Source organism: Colias croceus, chromosome 5, assembly GCF_905220415.1.
Source record: "Colias croceus chromosome 5, ilColCroc2.1".
Taxonomy (NCBI): domain Eukaryota; kingdom Metazoa; phylum Arthropoda; class Insecta; order Lepidoptera; family Pieridae; genus Colias; species Colias croceus.
The window spans coordinates 8,811,727-8,830,981 of record NC_059541.1 but is presented as its reverse complement, the minus strand read 5'-3'; the positions used below and the strand labels follow the sequence as shown (position 1 = coordinate 8,830,981).

At 33.0% G+C, this 19,255-nt stretch overlaps 1 long non-coding RNA gene across 1 annotated transcript; it reads right to left on the bottom strand.

The window, feature by feature from the left end:
- Positions 1 to 8,840: 8,840 nt before the first annotated feature.
- On the bottom strand, positions 8,841 to 18,188 carry LOC123692105. Its single transcript, XR_006751484.1, has 2 exons — positions 18,078 to 18,188; positions 8,841 to 9,029 (listed from the first exon to the last, which is right to left on the bottom strand). It is a non-coding gene; the product is annotated as an uncharacterized LOC123692105 (long non-coding RNA).
- Between the last annotated feature and the right edge of the window lie 1,067 nt (positions 18,189 to 19,255).

Sequence of the window (19,255 nt, the reverse complement as noted above, 5' to 3'; positions counted from 1 at the left end):
ATACAATATTGTCATTTGTTATGTAAACTAATTACTAATTATACACATTCGTATACAAAATTAGTTATAAATACATTAATGATCGATTTTATTTTTCTTTTATCACCTCCTAATAGCATATTTATATATTTACATTTTTGGCTCCTTTTTAAACGGTGTCAAAACATGACAAAACTTATTATCTTTATTTATTTAAAATTAGTTCCTAACAACCGAATAAGTTTTAAATGTGAACATGTGTAAAACAGTATGTAAATTTCATTGTCTGATATGTCAATTCAAAAATCATTCATATTAAATCACAAACACCTAACCACAGCACCTAACATTATCCTTCTTACCACAAAAACTAGACAGGGTTTAACTTTAAGCGCGGGTTCTCTTTAATCTGGTTTTGTTGTATTTCACATAGACAACTAATAAAGTGATCCTTGATTTAAAGTTTGACATTTGTGGTGAGATCATATATTTTTAACTGACTTCGAAAAAGAGGGAGGTTCTTGTTCCATTGTATATTTTTAGAATACATACATAATCGCATTGTAGTTGGTGTTACTCGCACTTTTTCACATTTAATTAATTCTTAAATAATAATTAATATTAATAAATTGCGTTCGAAACGCACGCAATGAAATGCATATTTTATAACTCTGTAGAAATAAATGATTAATAATTAATTGTGTTTTGTGTATTCTTTCTTTTTAATATAAGTATCAATCTGTGTTTGAAATAACATTCATCTACAATTGTACCCATACAGAACAGAATTCGTAATAAACGAATTTATTAGAAACTAGCGGTCCGCCCCGGCTTCGCCCGTGGTACATGTTTACGTTTTCTCTACATAAGAACCATCCTCGTACTTCAAGGAATATAATAAAAAAAGAATTATCGAAATCGGTTCAGCCGCTCTCGAGTTATGCGCTTACCAACACATTTTGCGATTCATTTTTATATATAAGATAATGAAAAGAAAAAGAATCTTATAAAATCTAACACGAATTACATAATTAGTTCCTTGGTTAATGGTGTAGAAAAACACTTGGGATGAATAGATTGTGTCTGTTTCGACATAATAACTAGCATGCTAATACAAAATCTTTACTACACATTTTCATTTTTTAAACGAAAATTCTCAGTCATATCACCACACTGATTCACAGTTGATTTATTGTGTTAGATGAATAAAATATGTTCGATATGCATAATCGCCTATCGCGGTTAAAACCGACAACACTGAATGACAGACAATGAATAATTTCCATATTTCCTTATTATTCACAACCGAACACTGCAGTGTGAATCATGTCCCGAGTTGACTAGAATGGCATGGGCCAGAGGGCCAGACGTATTCCTTTTTTACTGATGATTTCACATTACAGTCACACGCCCTCTGTGGAGAATAAAATGCGAAAATCAATTAAAACTTGATGTATGCCTATGAATTATTTGGGATGTTTCATATGAAAAATATTAAAAGCTTTCAAAGCTTAAGTTTTCTCATACTCTAAACTCTAAAGTACCTTACATCGTTCGTAATAGATGTAGCCTCGGTATTTATGTTAAGTAATAAAAGTACATAGTTGAAAATTGATTCAGCTATTTTTCGTATAATCGCAACCATAATTTTGTGGATTTGCAAACCCATACTTACTCACATTAACACTAATAAATGCATATTTTTCATTTGGAAGTAATATCCGATTCAAATATTTTGAATAATAAATAACATTATGGAATCGATAATCGTTAATCCCAAGCAAAAGGACGGAAATTATAAATTGAGTACATAATATAACGATGATGCGATAACGTGTTATTTATTAACCTTAGGTTTTAATATTAAAAAATATAGTAAAAGATTTAAATGTTGGGAACTATTGAACATGGAAGTCCTTAGTAAAAAGAACATAATCTCAGTTCCCAATAAATCGGTTTAAATGATGAAGAGGGGTAGAGAAAAGCAAAGAATTAAAATCTATCAGCTCTAGGTTTTGGCTCTTCTTTCAAACAAAATAATATGGTAAAGTGTTGTGGTTATTTCATTATTATTCTTACGATTTGTTCATTTTGATCTTATTTATAAAACATATTTTACGTTATTCACATATAGTACGTCACATCGTAGCCTGTTCAGTGATTTACCAAGGTTAATACGTATCCCGGTGACACGTATATCAATTACAATTTACCATAAAGGAAGCAGGGTGCGTTATGTCTCAGGAAAAGCTTCAGTCACGACAGGAACTTTAGTGAATTAAATCATGGGTGGCGGGCCGTACATCCTCTTTAGTGAGAACGCACCGACAGATTTCTTCGTAGAGAGCCGTCGAAGGAAGCCGTGTAGTTACGATGCGAAGCGACGCACCGCCCTCGCATATAAATAATAGAAATTATATAATTATGTAGCGGCGAACGCTAGCCGCGCACTCATCGGGAATTGTAATATAAATCATCAGTTTCAGACATACAGCGTATGTTCAACTAGATAACGCATATGCATCGATATAATAATATTGTGTTACGTATCCATATACTTACGTGCAGACGTAAAACTCTACAAAATATGTAGAGTTTCCGTTTGATCTCGTCGGGATGACAATAGCAGGTGTGATGTCAACAGAAATACCTTGGAAAATACATATAATGTTGTAAAGGTCCTCTTAAATATTTGTAGGAATCCCACCAAAATCCAAATATAACTGCTCTTCAAAGTTAGAGACTACAAGTCTACAAAACACGACAGCTTCGCAGCCATGCAAGTTGCAGCGCTTGCTGCATCTAGTTCAATATGTGATCTGTGGTCCCGTCGAGTAAATCGTAACATTCAGATAATTAATATTGTACGCTTTTTTCGATAGGACGGTGTTATCGGTTACTATTACACATTGTAATAGAGCGATAAGCTGCCTAATTGTGTGTAAACGTGTACATTTGCGCTATCTTCGTTCAAGTATATTTGGGTTGTTTAATTTTAATAGTATTTGATAGGTATGGGGAAGAGTGTATCTCGATATTTAACCTCAAACCCGCTTCTAATATTATGTACAGTATGATAATAAGTGTTTTTCAGTGAATGTGGTTTATTTCGTTTTCGTTTCGTTTTTGGATTATTTGAACTTTTATTGACACATTCTTTTGATAATAATTAGGGGAGAGCGGGGATGAAAGTCACATTTTTAACTTTTTTTATGTAACTTCCAAAATACGTTGTTTAGGAATGATAATTGTATACCAAACGATAGTGTAATTATTCTGTTACAAAATAAATAAACGTATTTTTGTATTATATTATCAGTTGTAGAAATATTTTGTATTTTCACTCTAAAGAAAAATGTGACTTATAACCCCGGGTCAGGGATGGTTGTCACAATGCCTAGGGTAGGTAGTCACATACTAAATAACAGGCACTTTATAAATAGAAAGTCACTTTTTGGTCTTATAATTTTACGGAATAGTTTTTAATTAAGAACTCTTAACCAAATGAAACCGTAGACAGTCTTTATTTCAGTCTGAATATTAAGAATCACAATTTTAGCAAATAATAATAAACACGAGTCAATATAGAGTCATCAAGGATATATGGACTTCCAGCAGGTTTGTTAGGGTGATTTTCCGGTGTTGATTGAAAATTAACGGCTGAAACAAACAACCTCAAAACGCAAATAAAGTCAGCTAGCATACAGGGAGCTGGTTGACATGTGACAACCAGCCCCCGAAAATTTGTGACAACGAGCCCCATAACTCGTTTTAGAAAAAAAACATTGAAAATAAATTCTGGTCAATGAATATCTAAAAAACTGTACTACGATATTATAAAACACATTTCATCATCATCAAATGAACTGAAAGATTATTACTGTGAAACAAGAACGTATAATTACGAGGTTCGACACAGCAGCACAAAAATTTACTTTTGCTGTGCGAAAACAATAAACTCGTGTGAGGCCCTCACGGTAGATCGGAGCGGTCTGACGCGAAGTGGGGACAGTGTTGTCACTGTATCGCTCTTGCCACGCTGTTCAACAGACTTATTCGATAGTTCAGTTTTGTGTTAAGACCCCTGTGACAACCAACCCGTGAGACAACCAAACCCGCTCTCCCCTACCTATACTTAGATACTTAACTATATTATAATTTTTTTTAAAACATATTGAAGCTACTTTTTTTAACACTAAAAGCTTTCTTTTTCTAGATCACGTTTATAATTAAACCATATCAAACCCATAACTTTAAAATTAAGAAATTACAACGACAAATTCAATAGACCGTAAAGGCCAATCAAAGCAGCGATACAAAGGGCCATTTTAATTTATCGGATTTTCTTCAAAGCGAGCTCCCGTCCCATCTAACGGCTAAACCGGATGAGCACCGAATGGACGGTATTTTTAGTTATGTTGATTACTCCCTTCCTGTATCCTCTCTGCCGCCTGTGATCTAACCGAACGAAACACATAATTGGCGATGACTAATTAATACCGTGTTGACATATCTATCGGGCTATGTACCTACTTGTAGGTACCTATGTGGCATTATCATTTTTATAGCTAGGCAGGTTAAGTATTTAAAAAAAATAACTCTGAATTACTAAGTAGTAGTAATAGAAGAATAACTACTAATATTGTAATCAAATAATTTAATTTCTATAACGATGCATTATTCTCATAAAAATGATTCTTGAGATAAACAAAAAACCAATTGTTTTTTTTGCCAAGTTCTATCAACTATCATTAGCTTCAATCAAAATTATTATTTGAGTTGCAGATTCACTTCGTAATGATAGAAAAAATACAAATACATACTTAATTAAAAATTAGTCGAGTCGATAGACTGTCTAACGAGAGATATAATTGAACAACTGCAAACTGTTTATAATATGTACAATCTGCGACATAACCGGTGATTGGAGATACGTTCAATTGCATCAAGTCAATAAAAATCCCAGTGAATGTTAGGAAAAGCAGAATAAATAGTGACTGTCAGGACAGCGGGTGCGCGCGTCCAAGGGTCAGCGCCCTCTGGCTCTCCCCCCCCCCCCCCCCCCCCTTCCGCCACGTCACGAAGATACGTCACTGCCTTGCCTCCGTGACTACTTTTTTGACCTAACACAATTAAACTCTAGGTACTTTCTGGTATTGATCAACCTTTGGAAATCTAGTAAAGTTTGTCGATCAACTGGGTTGATTTTAACTATACTTAATACTAGGTACTAATATTATTAGAACGTTCGTTTCGATTGATCCGAATGATCAATCATCAACACATAATTTTTTATTCATGTGTAAAGAAATATATTTCAATTCCAAAAACTTTTTTAACACTTCAACAGCTGATAATATGCTATGTTATAAGATAAAAGATTCACGTTAGATTATAGCCATAATATATAAGGAGTTTCCCTTCTTTCCCTCAAATAATAAGCTTATAAAGGGCTCGTACACGGGATTGGAAAAAATAAAGATTATTTGACAACTTTCACTCATCCTATGCTTCATCAACATGTAAGGACTTTTTTCGTGCATAGAGCAGTGAAAGCTCAAACATTGAGACTTCAAGGGAGTCCATGCTAGAGCGATTAAAAATTAAATTGACTTTTCAAATTATTCACTTTAAACGGAACAATGATAACATTATGAGAAAATCAACACGTCGAATAACCAGAAAGTCGAATAAGCATAGCAGTAGTTTGGAAGTCCATCGAAAAAGTAGCCAGTCTTCGACAAGAAAAGTTCAAATAATCTTTAAAATAAGGCAAAACAATGCACCGATTACTGGTGCGGAACAGTATTGTTAATAAAAAGTGATATTCGGTAGTTATCGAGGTATTTTTGATTCGTTGGAGATACTGGTAGTCGTGACAAACCGCGGGTGATCTGGTCGCGCGTTGCTGGGGGTAGATGGAAAAAATGCTTTATACTTCGTTAGTAATGAGATCTGTACGTCATTGCACATTCATCCTCTTAACAGTGGGAATAAAAAAAAATAAAAAAAGAGTTGTTGTCAATATTGTCATGAATTCTGCGAATACGACAGGTTAGAGATACCTACCACCATTTTTATTGTAGAAGAATACGTATTTAGTTATGTTAAAATACGGAGTTTTAAAACTGAAGGTAGAGTAATTGAACAATAAATGTTTGTACTGATCCTTTATTAATAGGTACAGCTCATTGTTATGTATGAGACACCAGACACCGGTTATAATATAAGTACATATTATATCAAAATTACAGTCGTAACACACATTACACACACGGTAACTATATGCAAATAAGCATTCCGAGCACCCCATTAAATCTCGATTGTAAAACAATAACGATTACAGGCGATTCAAAGAATCAAGACAATCAGAAATAAAAAAGCATCACGTGCAAACGTACCTTTAACGACCTCCCATCAAAGCGTACACAGTGGTCAGGTAATGCAAAAGCCGGGTCCCTTATGGTCAGCCAAGGATGCTTGTCGCATTCGGAAGGTTTCCTTTCCCGTATGGACCAGGTTACATCACATCTTTATTATTAAGGTGCGATGGATTCGAAATATGAAATCGGTTATCGTTAATTATCGATTCATTGTAGGTCCGCGGCCATATTGGATGTACGCGGCAATGTTCCCGCGGTTTCCGGCGTCCGCGCACCGCTGCATGCTAATGTTTCTGTTGTGTTACTACAAGTGTAGAAATTTTGTTCCAATAAAGAAAATGCGGAACTCGATTCGATAGTCTAGTGCTTTAACATAGTATCGTGATTAGCATTTATCGTTCGATTCCCTGTAGGTCGATATGTTGAATAATAGTGATAGTAAATAATTAACTTTTAAACTATAAAATATATTTCAGATCTTCCTCATTCCAGTCTTCGTATCAAAGTTCAGTGATTTAGGGTGGAAGAGTAAAGGACAATATAGGTATTTACTCACATAAAATTTTCAAAAATCACAGGCTTCTATTAAAGTTGAAAATGTGTTTGTATCAATGAATATATTTTACAGACTTACTCTAAATCTAAATATGAGTTCACCGGTTTTCCAATTGCTCAAAAGTAGCACTTGCAAGAAAGATACTAGTCTCTCTTCTAAAATCCAGCTCTACCTAAAAATAAATTATTATTTACCCAAGAAAAGTCGCAAGAGCAAACTATAAAATTATCAAATGACACATGAGAGTTGTTTTGACTATAAAAACGTCGTCAGGGACGCTATCAAAAGCGCACAATATTTAAAATACATTAATAATATAGTTTATTGCAGTTATTCTGGTCACGAGTGAAGTACTTGTTAGACTGCTTGGTTGCTTCACATAAGCTCATAATTCGTCTTGATACGTGATAGTGTCCATTCATCGACATCGTTAACTATAGGTACATAACATAATGTATGTAATTTGAATATATATTGGATTGTATGGTTGTCTATTGAATAAAGTTGCATTGAAATGTAAATATGCTGCGTTGCAATTGAATTCTGTTGTGCATATTTTGAATCCTTTATTGGTTTTGATTATAGTTTTACTAACTACTTATGTCTTATATGTACATAATGTAACTTGCTCTACATTATTGATAACCCACATGGAATTACGTGAATATTCCTAAGGATTATTTTTTGGGTTATTAGCTTATTTACATAAGCCAGGATAAGTGAAATTTTTAGTTAAGAAGTTTTATAATAATCAAAGAGGAATTTAAAATCTACGTTATTGTATTGTATTTCGCGTAACGTTGTAGATTTGTTCAATGTAAGTACATCATTGAATAATCTACTGATAATAAAAATTTATAAAATATACATCTTATGCAAATTATTTGAATAAGTATCTAAGGATCAAAACGAATACGAGATCTATAAAAGGTACATGCAGCTGCCATGCTTACGTCTTAATAAAATTTTAACAATGCATTCGTAGACAAAAAATCCTTAAAATAATTTAGGATTAGACGTTTAGCATGTTGAATAAAGAATAAATTTCAAGCTGCGGGTATATTTTTGCGATCAACCCTTCCGTCTGTTGAATTTGGCGTAAAGGTTTGGTCACAATGAAAAACTATTGAGATGATTCCCGTTTTCATTTTATCTAAGGCCACAATAAGTTTTTGCAATAAATAATAACATTATTGAGAACATAAAACTATAGAAATGCCTATGTACATTGCAATTTGCATAGTAAATTATAAACAGAGGAAGACATTATGTAGGTTCCAAAGTCGCCAATATACACAAAAGTTTTAACTGTAGGTACTTACCTTGCTCATACAACATCTTCGAACAGACATTATGACATTTGTATATGATAGTTATTAGTTATATCAATAGTCGATGTAGTTGCGTTGCAAAAACTGGCTGTGTACGTAAGCCTTTATAAGTATTGAGATCGTCCGCCCCTACCCCGCATATGGCTCGAAAGGAAATGACATGTGGTTCTCGAAATATCCCCGTGAAAGCTTTTATGGATACGCCATTATTTTCAAGGGATGATTTGGAAATACATATTTATATACGAGATTTTCTTAGAAAACCTATCTTTACATTAGAATAATAACTAATATGTTTAGTTGTTGGTGATAAGAATTTTTATATTCATATAATCTGTTTAAAAAGATCGTAAAGTACAAAATCGTACAGTAGATATCAAATCGTAAATCAGCGTACGTTACATCATTTCTTACTTCCGGAATGACAGATTTTATTGATGTTTGTAGTCGTCAATATAATATACTTTAATATAAATTATTTTATCAAGTCTAATATTATATTTTGCATGAAATTTTCCAAAACCAACTTCCAGTCAACGTCAGGTTAACTTATTGACTAATAAAGGATAGAACAATTAATAAACATCACAATTCAAGTAGGTAAATACTTTTATTTTGAATTTGTAAACTTTTCACCACACAAACTCCGGTGCAAAAAGCTATTCAGATAAGGGTATATCCACACTATCACTTCCTCAGTCGCTGCAACACACCTGCCGGCACATTCCGTCCTTCGCAGGGGCTTCGGTCGCATGTATGTACACCGTCGAATTTTATAATCTGTAATGTGAACTTGCTATATAATTCAGCCGATGTTTACATAGCCACAGCCTTATATCATAGCAGAGTAAAATAAAGAACATACAAAATCATCGCGAGATAATCTCATTGTTACTGCAAAATTGTACCTACGTATAATAGGCTTATAATATTTTTAAATTAAAAAAAAACGAAATAAAAGAATGTGCGTTTTGAATGTACATTGTAAACTAAAAAAGTAGAGCCTTTTCATATTTTTATGGCTTTGTTTGCGAGCACGCGCCGTCTCGCTCTGCTCCTGCGCAAACTGTGGTCAACATTTCAGGCTTTGTTGAATAATGAATATGCTTTAATATAATAATGTCCCATATAATAAAGATCTATTGATTTTGTTATATGCATTGAAATAATTTCCCCAACCACAACACTTAATCTATCGTTATTCTTACTTTTTACAGAAGTAGGTACCTACCTTCTGTAAGACTATAAATTCTAATCGAACTGCTGTTCAAAAGCTTTTCCTATCTCTCTTATTTATTTTCATTTTTTTTTACTATTATGTTCATTTGTTCAGTTAAACATAAATAAGCAAAATATTAACCAACAGTTTAATTTTATAAATCCTAACCTAAACTTAGTTACGATATACCAAAATCTTTACAACGAAACATAGTAAATGATAGAAAAGTTTTAGCATCAATGGCTACACGCTAGCGTTTCAAGTTATATAATGAAAGCCTAGGTTCGTCGGCCGACGCAACCTTTTAAGGTCGAACGGGGTCGACCTCGACTCATTTTACACAAGGAACAGGCCTTTTGGGGCAACTCAAGTTATAATTAATGGGATATTGAGGATGTGTGAAACAATGCATTTGATTGTGTATGTTGGTATTGTCTTTTTATGAAAGTTACATTTCTACACTTCAGATTAATTTTGAATTGATTTAAAGTTTGCAACTGTATCTATTGTTAATTAAATGCTAAATGCTAATAATTGTTAATGAATAATAATTCATCTATCATCAATAAATTTTATATAATTATTATTGTTAACAATTATTCAAATATAACTTAAAATACCTATCTATTGTATCTGATAATAAAAAATAATATTTGAAATCTTACGAGTGTCTACTGCCTTTGGGAATTATTCTGCACAACAAAATACCTACAGCAAAGCTCATATTATTTTTTATCTTTACACCATTACATCCGTCCCGCCTAAAAATCTATTAATGACAGTCACAAATAAAGATATTTAAAAAAAGCTTTATCAAGCCGAATTCTATAGCTACGCTACACAAATTGCATTTTACAATGCAAACACAACTCTAAATAGCATCCTATTGAAACGGTTCGAATACTGTAATTTGTCAAAAGCGTTACATTTTGACAAAACTGAATAACGGAAGTCGGAAGTGACGAACAATAGATTATAAAAATTGAGGCAATTATGTGTTTCCTTCCGGTCCCTTGGCAAAGCTTGCCAGATGCAAAACGGATGCTCGCAACGGAAGTAGTGTGCCTCATACCGATAAAGGATCCCTTCAATAGACATAAGCTATTTTGCCATGCTTTTAGCTGGCTTTTGCAGCTGAGTGGAGCATAGTGGGTTGTGTATGATGACTACGCTTTGGGGATATTGGTGGACTGTAATTTTCATGATTTTATATTATGGAATCTTTATTTAAAGTTTTGAATCACTTCTTCTTACAGTACCTACACGTATGTGTATGTTATATGTTTAAATGGCGGTAATTATTGTAATATTGCTTTACTGATATACTACTAAACTACTATGCTAAATTAGTACAATTGATTGTTAATTTGCAACCATCTCAAATATACTTTTGTTTTATTATAGTTGCAACTTGCAGTACAGTTAGTGCTCTAGCTTAGAAGACATCCAATGCCTGTCAAATAGGAAGTTATAAGAAGCTCAAGCATGTTAATTACGTACAGTCGATATATAAAACGAAGTTCCTTTGGAACACGTTATATTGTAAAAAATGATTAAAAAACAAATGGTGTTCTTAATTCATTGTTATATTTTCTATACTTACCAAATTCTATCCTACGTTTAATCCTATATACCTACTACATACTACACCAACCAAATCGCACTACAAATCATAATTCCCATTCTCTATCGTGATTCGTGTCTAACTTTGTAGGTTAGCATGGATGCTGTAGCTAGGGAACGTGCGTGAGCGACTCGAGGTTTGGCTTAGCGCGGAGGCCGGGCGCGGGGGCGGGGGCCGCGGGACGAGGGGCGCGGGGGCCGCGGGGTTTCCGGCGCGCGCGGCGTGGGAACGCTCCACCATAGATTAAGTGACGGACACTAATTAATTTTAACGCTATACTCATGATTTCCGTACTGAGGTGATTGTTGGATCCGATTTGTATATCTAGTTGTGTTTGGATTTTGTTCGGTATGCGTTATCAGTAGTAAATGCTGGTAAAGATGTGAATGTGCGTTTTAATAGTTGATATAGTTCAAGAAAATTGTTTGGAAATTTATGGGTTTTATAAAATAACTTGCATAAGAAAAAGGTTTTGTCTTGAGCAATTTTCTAGGCAATATATTAAGCAATTTGTCAATAATCTTACAAAAAATAAGGAAAAAATTAGAAAGTACCTAACTTCAAAACATTAATTAATAAAATCTCTTAACCCTTAGATTATTCCAAGGAAGCCCTAACGATTCCCGCTTCCCGGAATTCGTTAGAATTAAAAACCGTCATGATACACAAACTGATTAGCAACAGCTCAATCTATAGGCACCAATTTGAGATGTTATCTCGCTCCTTTGTCCCAGGCTCTCCATGAGGCAGGAACACCTGGCTCGACAGATGTGGGGCCCATTCAAGTCAGGCTATAAAATTTTATCAATTGCGGACGCACTCCACCATTCATGTTTTTGTACATCGCTATAAGTACTTCAATGCGAAAATAAACACTATAATGTAGTGACATGAACGTATGTGTGACGTAGGTGACAGTTTATTTTGCATAATGTGTGTGTAGTACATGAAATATCTAAGAACTCTACATTAACTTACATATCAAGGGGACCTTTTAATTATTTTTGTTTAGTGGCTTTTCACATTTGGAGACTTTTGAAATTCAATTACTTATGTTTTTAATGTCAAAAACTAAAGAGTATTAAACTTCTATAATCAGGATTGTAATGATTTTAAGACAGATCGACAATTCATGGCATCCTTATTCCTTTATTTTGACCTGTGTAATTATGTCAATAAATATTCCTAGTAAAATGAAAAATGTGTGCGTGTAGTAGTGTACACACGTAAGAAGTGAAACTTCTAAATGACCTTATTTTTCAAAAAATTATTTACCTTAAGCAACGTTACTGCAGAAATACGTCGAATCACGCGTGGTATGGATAAGAAAAAGATAAAACGGAAAAATGTCACGCGTAACGAAAAAATGTTACACTACATTTTTTTAAACCCCGATAAAAAAGTTTCACTTCAAAAATGAACCTAATCTCAATTCTCAACAAAATACGAAAGCAAACTATATTTTAACCTCAGTGAAAATACCTAATTACACACAATCATTTGACCACTAACTAACCAACGAAACGAAGTCCCTAATCGAATCTATTTTATAACAATGTCACGAAACGATAACTTGTTATTACATTGACATTTGACTTCCAAATTTATCCCCCTATTTATTACTTTATTTTGTTGATTTGAAAATCACAAACGGTTATGACATTATCTCCGTCTGTTCCATTCATAATTTCCTCGATAACAGTAATCACGCGACACTTGTGATAATAAAGTGCAAATTATTATTATTATTCAATTTTAAATATACATTTATATAAATGTAACATATTATGTAAATGCTTAAGTTTGATAGATTACTAGATGAGCTATTATTGTATTAGGTATACCTATCTTTTAATATAAGCGAGAAGAAATAGTTCACTGAAAAACATAGTTCTTAAAAACTTCTTCAGTGTCCGTTTTTCTTGTAATATTGGTAAAATAACTTTCTAAAACTCTAAAAAGTATTTTTAACTTCTGAGGAAATTACTTTAGATAAAGCTGATTTCCTTCGATCTCACAATTCTTTTCTATTCAATATGATGAAACTTGTTTGATGCTTGTTTATAAGAAAAAAAAAAGTTATAAATCCTCTGCTGTTTATCTTGTTTGGAAGGAAAGCATTATTAATTTAAAAATTAATGATTTTTTTATCAAGGAAATGCTGCTAAAGCAACAGTCGACAGAATTTCTCGTTGTGTATTAGGAAATTACATTTACAGTTTTCGAATAAATGATTTCGATTTCCAGGATACAGATTTCATAATTATCTATACATATTTACAGGTTAATAACACATATACAACCAACATTTTTTGTTATAAATTGTACCTTAACATAAAGCACTACAGCCTAAATTTATTCAGCACATAACATGGGTCTTGCGGTCAGCTGATACCTAATTACCTACGTCGGATCTTCAAAGTGTAGGCGTTTTTTTCTCAATGAAAGCCCACACATTTATATGTATTAATGTATAATGTAGGAAATATAACTGATTTTAATATTCTTATCTAAATTTATCACAATTTTGATGCTTCACGTACTCCCACACTAGTTATCAACTTTTTATTTTCAAGCAGAAAGCATACGAAACAAATTTAATGCTACTAATAATAAAATTGCCAAGCTATTTCAATATTCATCGTACAAAATTGTACAACGTCGGACGCAGTACGATATCTCGCGTGGGCGTCATTCGATTTTCCCAGGCTCCCACTAGCTGACTGCTGAGTGCAACCGTATATTATGGAAAACTAGATTTTCCTGCCGCGCCACAATGTTAATGTCTCGACCAAATACGAGTCTGTAGACATTCATTTATAAGCTTGCGATCAGTTAGCGCTAATTATTACTTTTTAAGACGTTCATTAAGTGAAGAGACATATAATAAGCTTGTTTTTATGGACGCAGAAATAAGTAATCTAGGTTGGACCAGACTCAGAGAATGTCGGCTGTCGGCTACGGATAAATGTTAAATTGCTGTCTAGAACTTGCTTTGTATGTTTGTTTCAGTCTTTATTCCTTTTTAATTAATCTTATAGGGGCTTTATAATAATTAATGCAAATTTAAAAAGACACTTTTGCCATTAACGATAAATTTAATGAAATGCATAAAAGTGAAATGACGGGAAAAATTATTTATTTACACCTTTTAATCTTACCATCATAATACAGTTTGTGAAGATAGTTGAAAATAGCTATTTTGTATATAGCAGTGGGACTTATTTTAATAATGTTTATTAGTAAGCACTATGGAAACTGGAAACTCGGGCTATATAATATAATATAGAGCGTAATTAGGATTTAAATTTAGGGTCGGAATATGTGTGATAGATACAATTCAGAAAGGTAATTATGACACATAATAAACTAATTATTCAATTAGCACGATGCATGACTCATTACGAAAGTGCTTGGGTCAATGCCAATATAAAACAATGTGCATTAATTCCGAGTTAACACTAGAACGTAATAAACTAGCACTTTTATTTGTATGTAAATTGTTTCCTTTAGTTTTCGAATACATGGAAGGATTGAAACAGATCTATTTTGTGTCATGATATTGTGTTTATCTCAATTCATATTTCGGTATAAAAAACTGGTCCATATTTCTGATATTAGGCTATAAATATAATTTTAGTTGAGATATTCTCCGGTTTTTCGTTAGCCAACACTTCCAATATGTCGGGGCCAAAGCTAAATATTTAGTCGATCTCGTAACAGAAATAGCCCGAGAAAGTCTGCGTAAAAATATCTCGTTCATTGAGTACCGGGGCTTTCTCGAAGGTGAAGCTAAAAGGGGGACCAGTGCGATGCATTAATGACACCAGCCTACAGTTTTAACTTGCTCATTCATAAGTTTACGAGTGATACTATCCCACGGTGTGAATGGAGGGGCAGGAAAGAAAGGGACCGGCTTGCAAGGCGTATGGTTGTACTTCCGGCGATGGCGGCTTGTTCCCTGTTCGCGTCAATTATTATTTCCTACTTAGTGTTTCCTTTAGGGCGGTTCCTAATTAGGGCTAAGTGTAAGTAATTGTAGTCATGGTTGTTTTATGGTGCACTCAAAATTCTGTCTGCCCCTTGATTTGTATTCCTCATGTAAAATTATCTCCGTCTGAACATGACTAACGTACAAATTCAGATTTTTTGAGTGGGTGTAGTGTCATATATATGTGTAGAATTCTCTAGAATATTCATTCGAAGTGTAGTTGGTACCTACCCGTGCGCGTCCATAATACCTATACTTCTTATAATATCAATAAATTGTAAAAAAATACTGGTTTATAATATAAGAGTTCTTATCATCCATCTCTATGTTAAATTATACGTATGTCGTTAACGAAGAGTAATGAACCGTACTTATTTATTTACTAAATACATATACTATTGCTTTTTATGTCGAAGGGTAACTCATTACGAAAACAACTGAATCCAATTCACAACTTTCACAATCAATGAAATTGTTTTATTCGCAGCGCAGCCACTGTTATATAGTTCTCTCGCTCTCTCTCTCAAGGTTACGCTGAGCGTGAACGAGATGTAGAAAGGAAGTTGAGAATGGCGGAGTTCATTCATTGATGTTTCCGCGGTCGTCAATGAGCTTCTGTAATTTTTGTTCTATTCATAATAATAATTATTGTGTGACCTAAACATGGCGTGTTTGCTGTTAATTGCGCACGGTTCAGTTAATAATTATGATGTTTACAATGTGTACTATCTCCACCTTCAGAACAATATAATTTATGGAATTATTTACGTCACAGTTTAGAAATTAATGTAATGAATGCGTATTATATATTAAAAGCATAATAAGGTATTAAAGTTCCCATGTGCATTTTATGTGAATCTATTTTCAAATTTTTGTTGCTTTCGTTTTAATTTGGAATTTGTACATAATATGTATTTTGAGAAAATTTAATGAGGAAAATAATGTAGTGCCTGCTGCCAAAAATATTGATGACAAACGATAATTATTAATTGTATTAGGTATAATAAATATTCTTGCCAAGAAATAGTTTATTATTTATGAGCTTTTAATGACGTTTAACAAACTTACCTACGCTAATTATAAATATTGTTTTTCACAAGCTATTCAAAAGCTTAAAAGTTAAAACTAAATACCTACCACAAAAAATGTAGGTACCTATTACCTAGATACACCTACCTATAAAATTATAATTGTCTATCTCTATGATCTTACCTATCAATATGACGTAGAAATAATTCCTATTTTACATGAAATACAATAAACATCTTTCTAATAACTTCGTCAATCTACCTTTAATTAACTTGTTTACGCAAATAGTGTCGTCATTTCATTGAGCTAGACCCCATCTCCCTACACTATCAGCTTGGATCTCCACTACCACCCACTCCCTGTGACGTCACTCGAGCTATCAAACTTTGGCGCGAAATCTCAGCACGAGGCTAACTTAAAATAGCAATTTGAAAATCGGTGCTTCAACGATTACGTAGTTATCATGAAATACATAAATATTATATACCTACATGGGACATATTATCTAAGTACATTTTGTTTATTTGTGGGATTCATAGGTAACTACCTACTGCATAAAAAGTGTGTTAGTTACGAAACAAAACTCTTATTTTTCCGACATTCATATTTCCATATTATTATTTTTTAATAGTAATTATAATTTTTAATAATACCTACCTATCATAAGAAAACGGTGAAATAAACTTGTTTGATTTTAATGATAACCTACCAATTAATTGACAATTCTCTAGTCAAAGTGTAATTTAAATAAAATGAATACCTACCTAGGTATGTATTATAATTAATAATATTCCGTTTGGTTACACTTTAACATATTATAATATAACTACATATACCTATATAACTACGTACTTAATAAATGCAAAGAATGCAATAGCTATTAAACACGATCGGGTTACATTTCCGGTGTCCATTTTGTTTCTATATCGATAATAATAATTTGATCATTATTATTTTTATATATTATTTTGACCGCATTAATATTGCTTGTTTGAAGAATAACAAAACGTGTGTTAAAAATAACCTTTATTAGAAAAAAAATATGTGATAAATTATATGCTTATTTAATTTGCTGTACTACAAGTAGGTAATGTACGGTGTTAAATGAACTAAACCATTTAGTAAATAGTACGGGGGCGTTCATTTCATCGGCAAACATTTGGCCGTCGAAAAATTATTTATAGTGCTATTAAAATTGAGATTATTAAGTGGTATGGTACCTAGCCGTGGTTGTGAATGAAACAGAGCGTCCGCCGTGGAGCGGCGAGCGACGAATGGGAGCGGAAACCCGCGGTTAGTCCACTTCCTGTTTCCTGCGGGGCCGACGACGCACGCGCACCCGAGCGCCGACGAGAATAGCCGATAGTTTCTAAGTCATGTCTATTATTTTGGGCGTGTGCTTCAAATATATGACGGTTATGCGCTTCTTAAGAGATTTTTCAGAAAAATCTAAAAATAATTTAGATTTTATTCGGTAGAAAATATTATAAGTAATTTTATTCTGTATTTTCAGCTCTACTTTGTGAGTACGTAAAAAGTAATAACTAATAAGTATGTTAACGAAAACACTTTTTAATTAATTCAAATGTCTTTAAAATATTTTTTTTGTAGTAAAATTTAAAGGAAATGCTTTCATTTATTATGTTTTAAACTAAAACCAATAATAATAATAATTAAATATATGTAAGTATTTCATTAATTATTCATCTGCTGGGTTGACTGAATTCTGTCAGAATTCAACATTGTTGGATCTTTAAATTGTTATTTTTATTAAATGACTTGTATAATTATTAATTACTAACTATATATAATATGTATTTAGAAAATATAAATATGTTGCCTTTTAAACTCTTTTGGTCCTCGCCCTTGTATTTGTGAAGACATAGCAATAAAAATTGTATACAGTTTCATCTAAATTGAAGTTCCGTAAGTAGTTTTTACGCAGTATTTTATAAAAGTACCTACCTACTGAAAACATCTCCATACCCCACAACCTAAAATCACCAAACTTTGCTCCACGTGAACTATGAACTACGTCATAGCGACCTACCACTAATTACCCAAATACCAATAAAGTTTTACAAAACACGTACACATATAGTTGATTCGCCTACGCGGCTTCCCACTCGTCGCCTACGTGCCCCCCTCCCCCCACCCATCATCCGAGCGTAGTACTAGCGTAGGATTAGTGTCCGTGATTATGGCTAAATACAGAACTGTCAATTATTTAATCCATATACGTAAAGCTAAGTCTGACCTTCTAAACGCATAATTTTTTTTATTTCGTCAAGCTAAACGATTGTTATCGTCTTTTTTATTAATAAAGTTAGATTTCTCCATACGTACCAGGATAATACTTTGTGACCGAATTTTGTTATTTAAACTTTAATCAATATATGAGTCAATAAAACAGTAATTATATTATTTTTTAATGTAAAAAATAACTCCTTTCATTATCAATGTCATTACCTTAATCTCTAATTATTCTTAATTTCATACAAGCGTACTTAAACAAGAACATCTCGATCCTCAATGTATAAAAAAGACGTTCTGTTCATCTATTGACACCAAAGCCCTTAATAACAATCAAGTGTATTGTAGCATCTCTAAACACGATACTCTTTGACCCTTTTATATTGTAGAGTCGGCGATCCAATTGCGACAAGCGAGCCGCTGCTTGACTAGCACGCGAAATTAATTAAATTGTACTGCGCTCATGTTTTTATACTCATTACTATTTATCATTCGTAATGAACGAGCTTAAATGAGCTATATGGCTACCAATACCCAATCAAATTCTAGAGATTGAAAACTCTCTGTAAACTGTTTTTAGCTTTTACGGCTTTTTAGATACCGTGTAAAACGTGCAGATGACATGATTTTTCGATTATCGAATTAATAGTAGGTACCTAATCGATTTTATTTCCAAGCAATCATATTTCTACAAAAAAAATTATACCAGATTTTAATAAAAGAATGATATAATAATGTTTGCTTCCCTACGAAGGAACGGACTTTTCTAGAAAACAAACACATACAAATATAGTATCGACCCATTGAGAGCCTCGGATGCGTGATTCATAGACGCCAAGTTCGTAGTGTGTTATGTAACTTCGTTCTTCGTCTTTGCTCCAAGGGGGCTC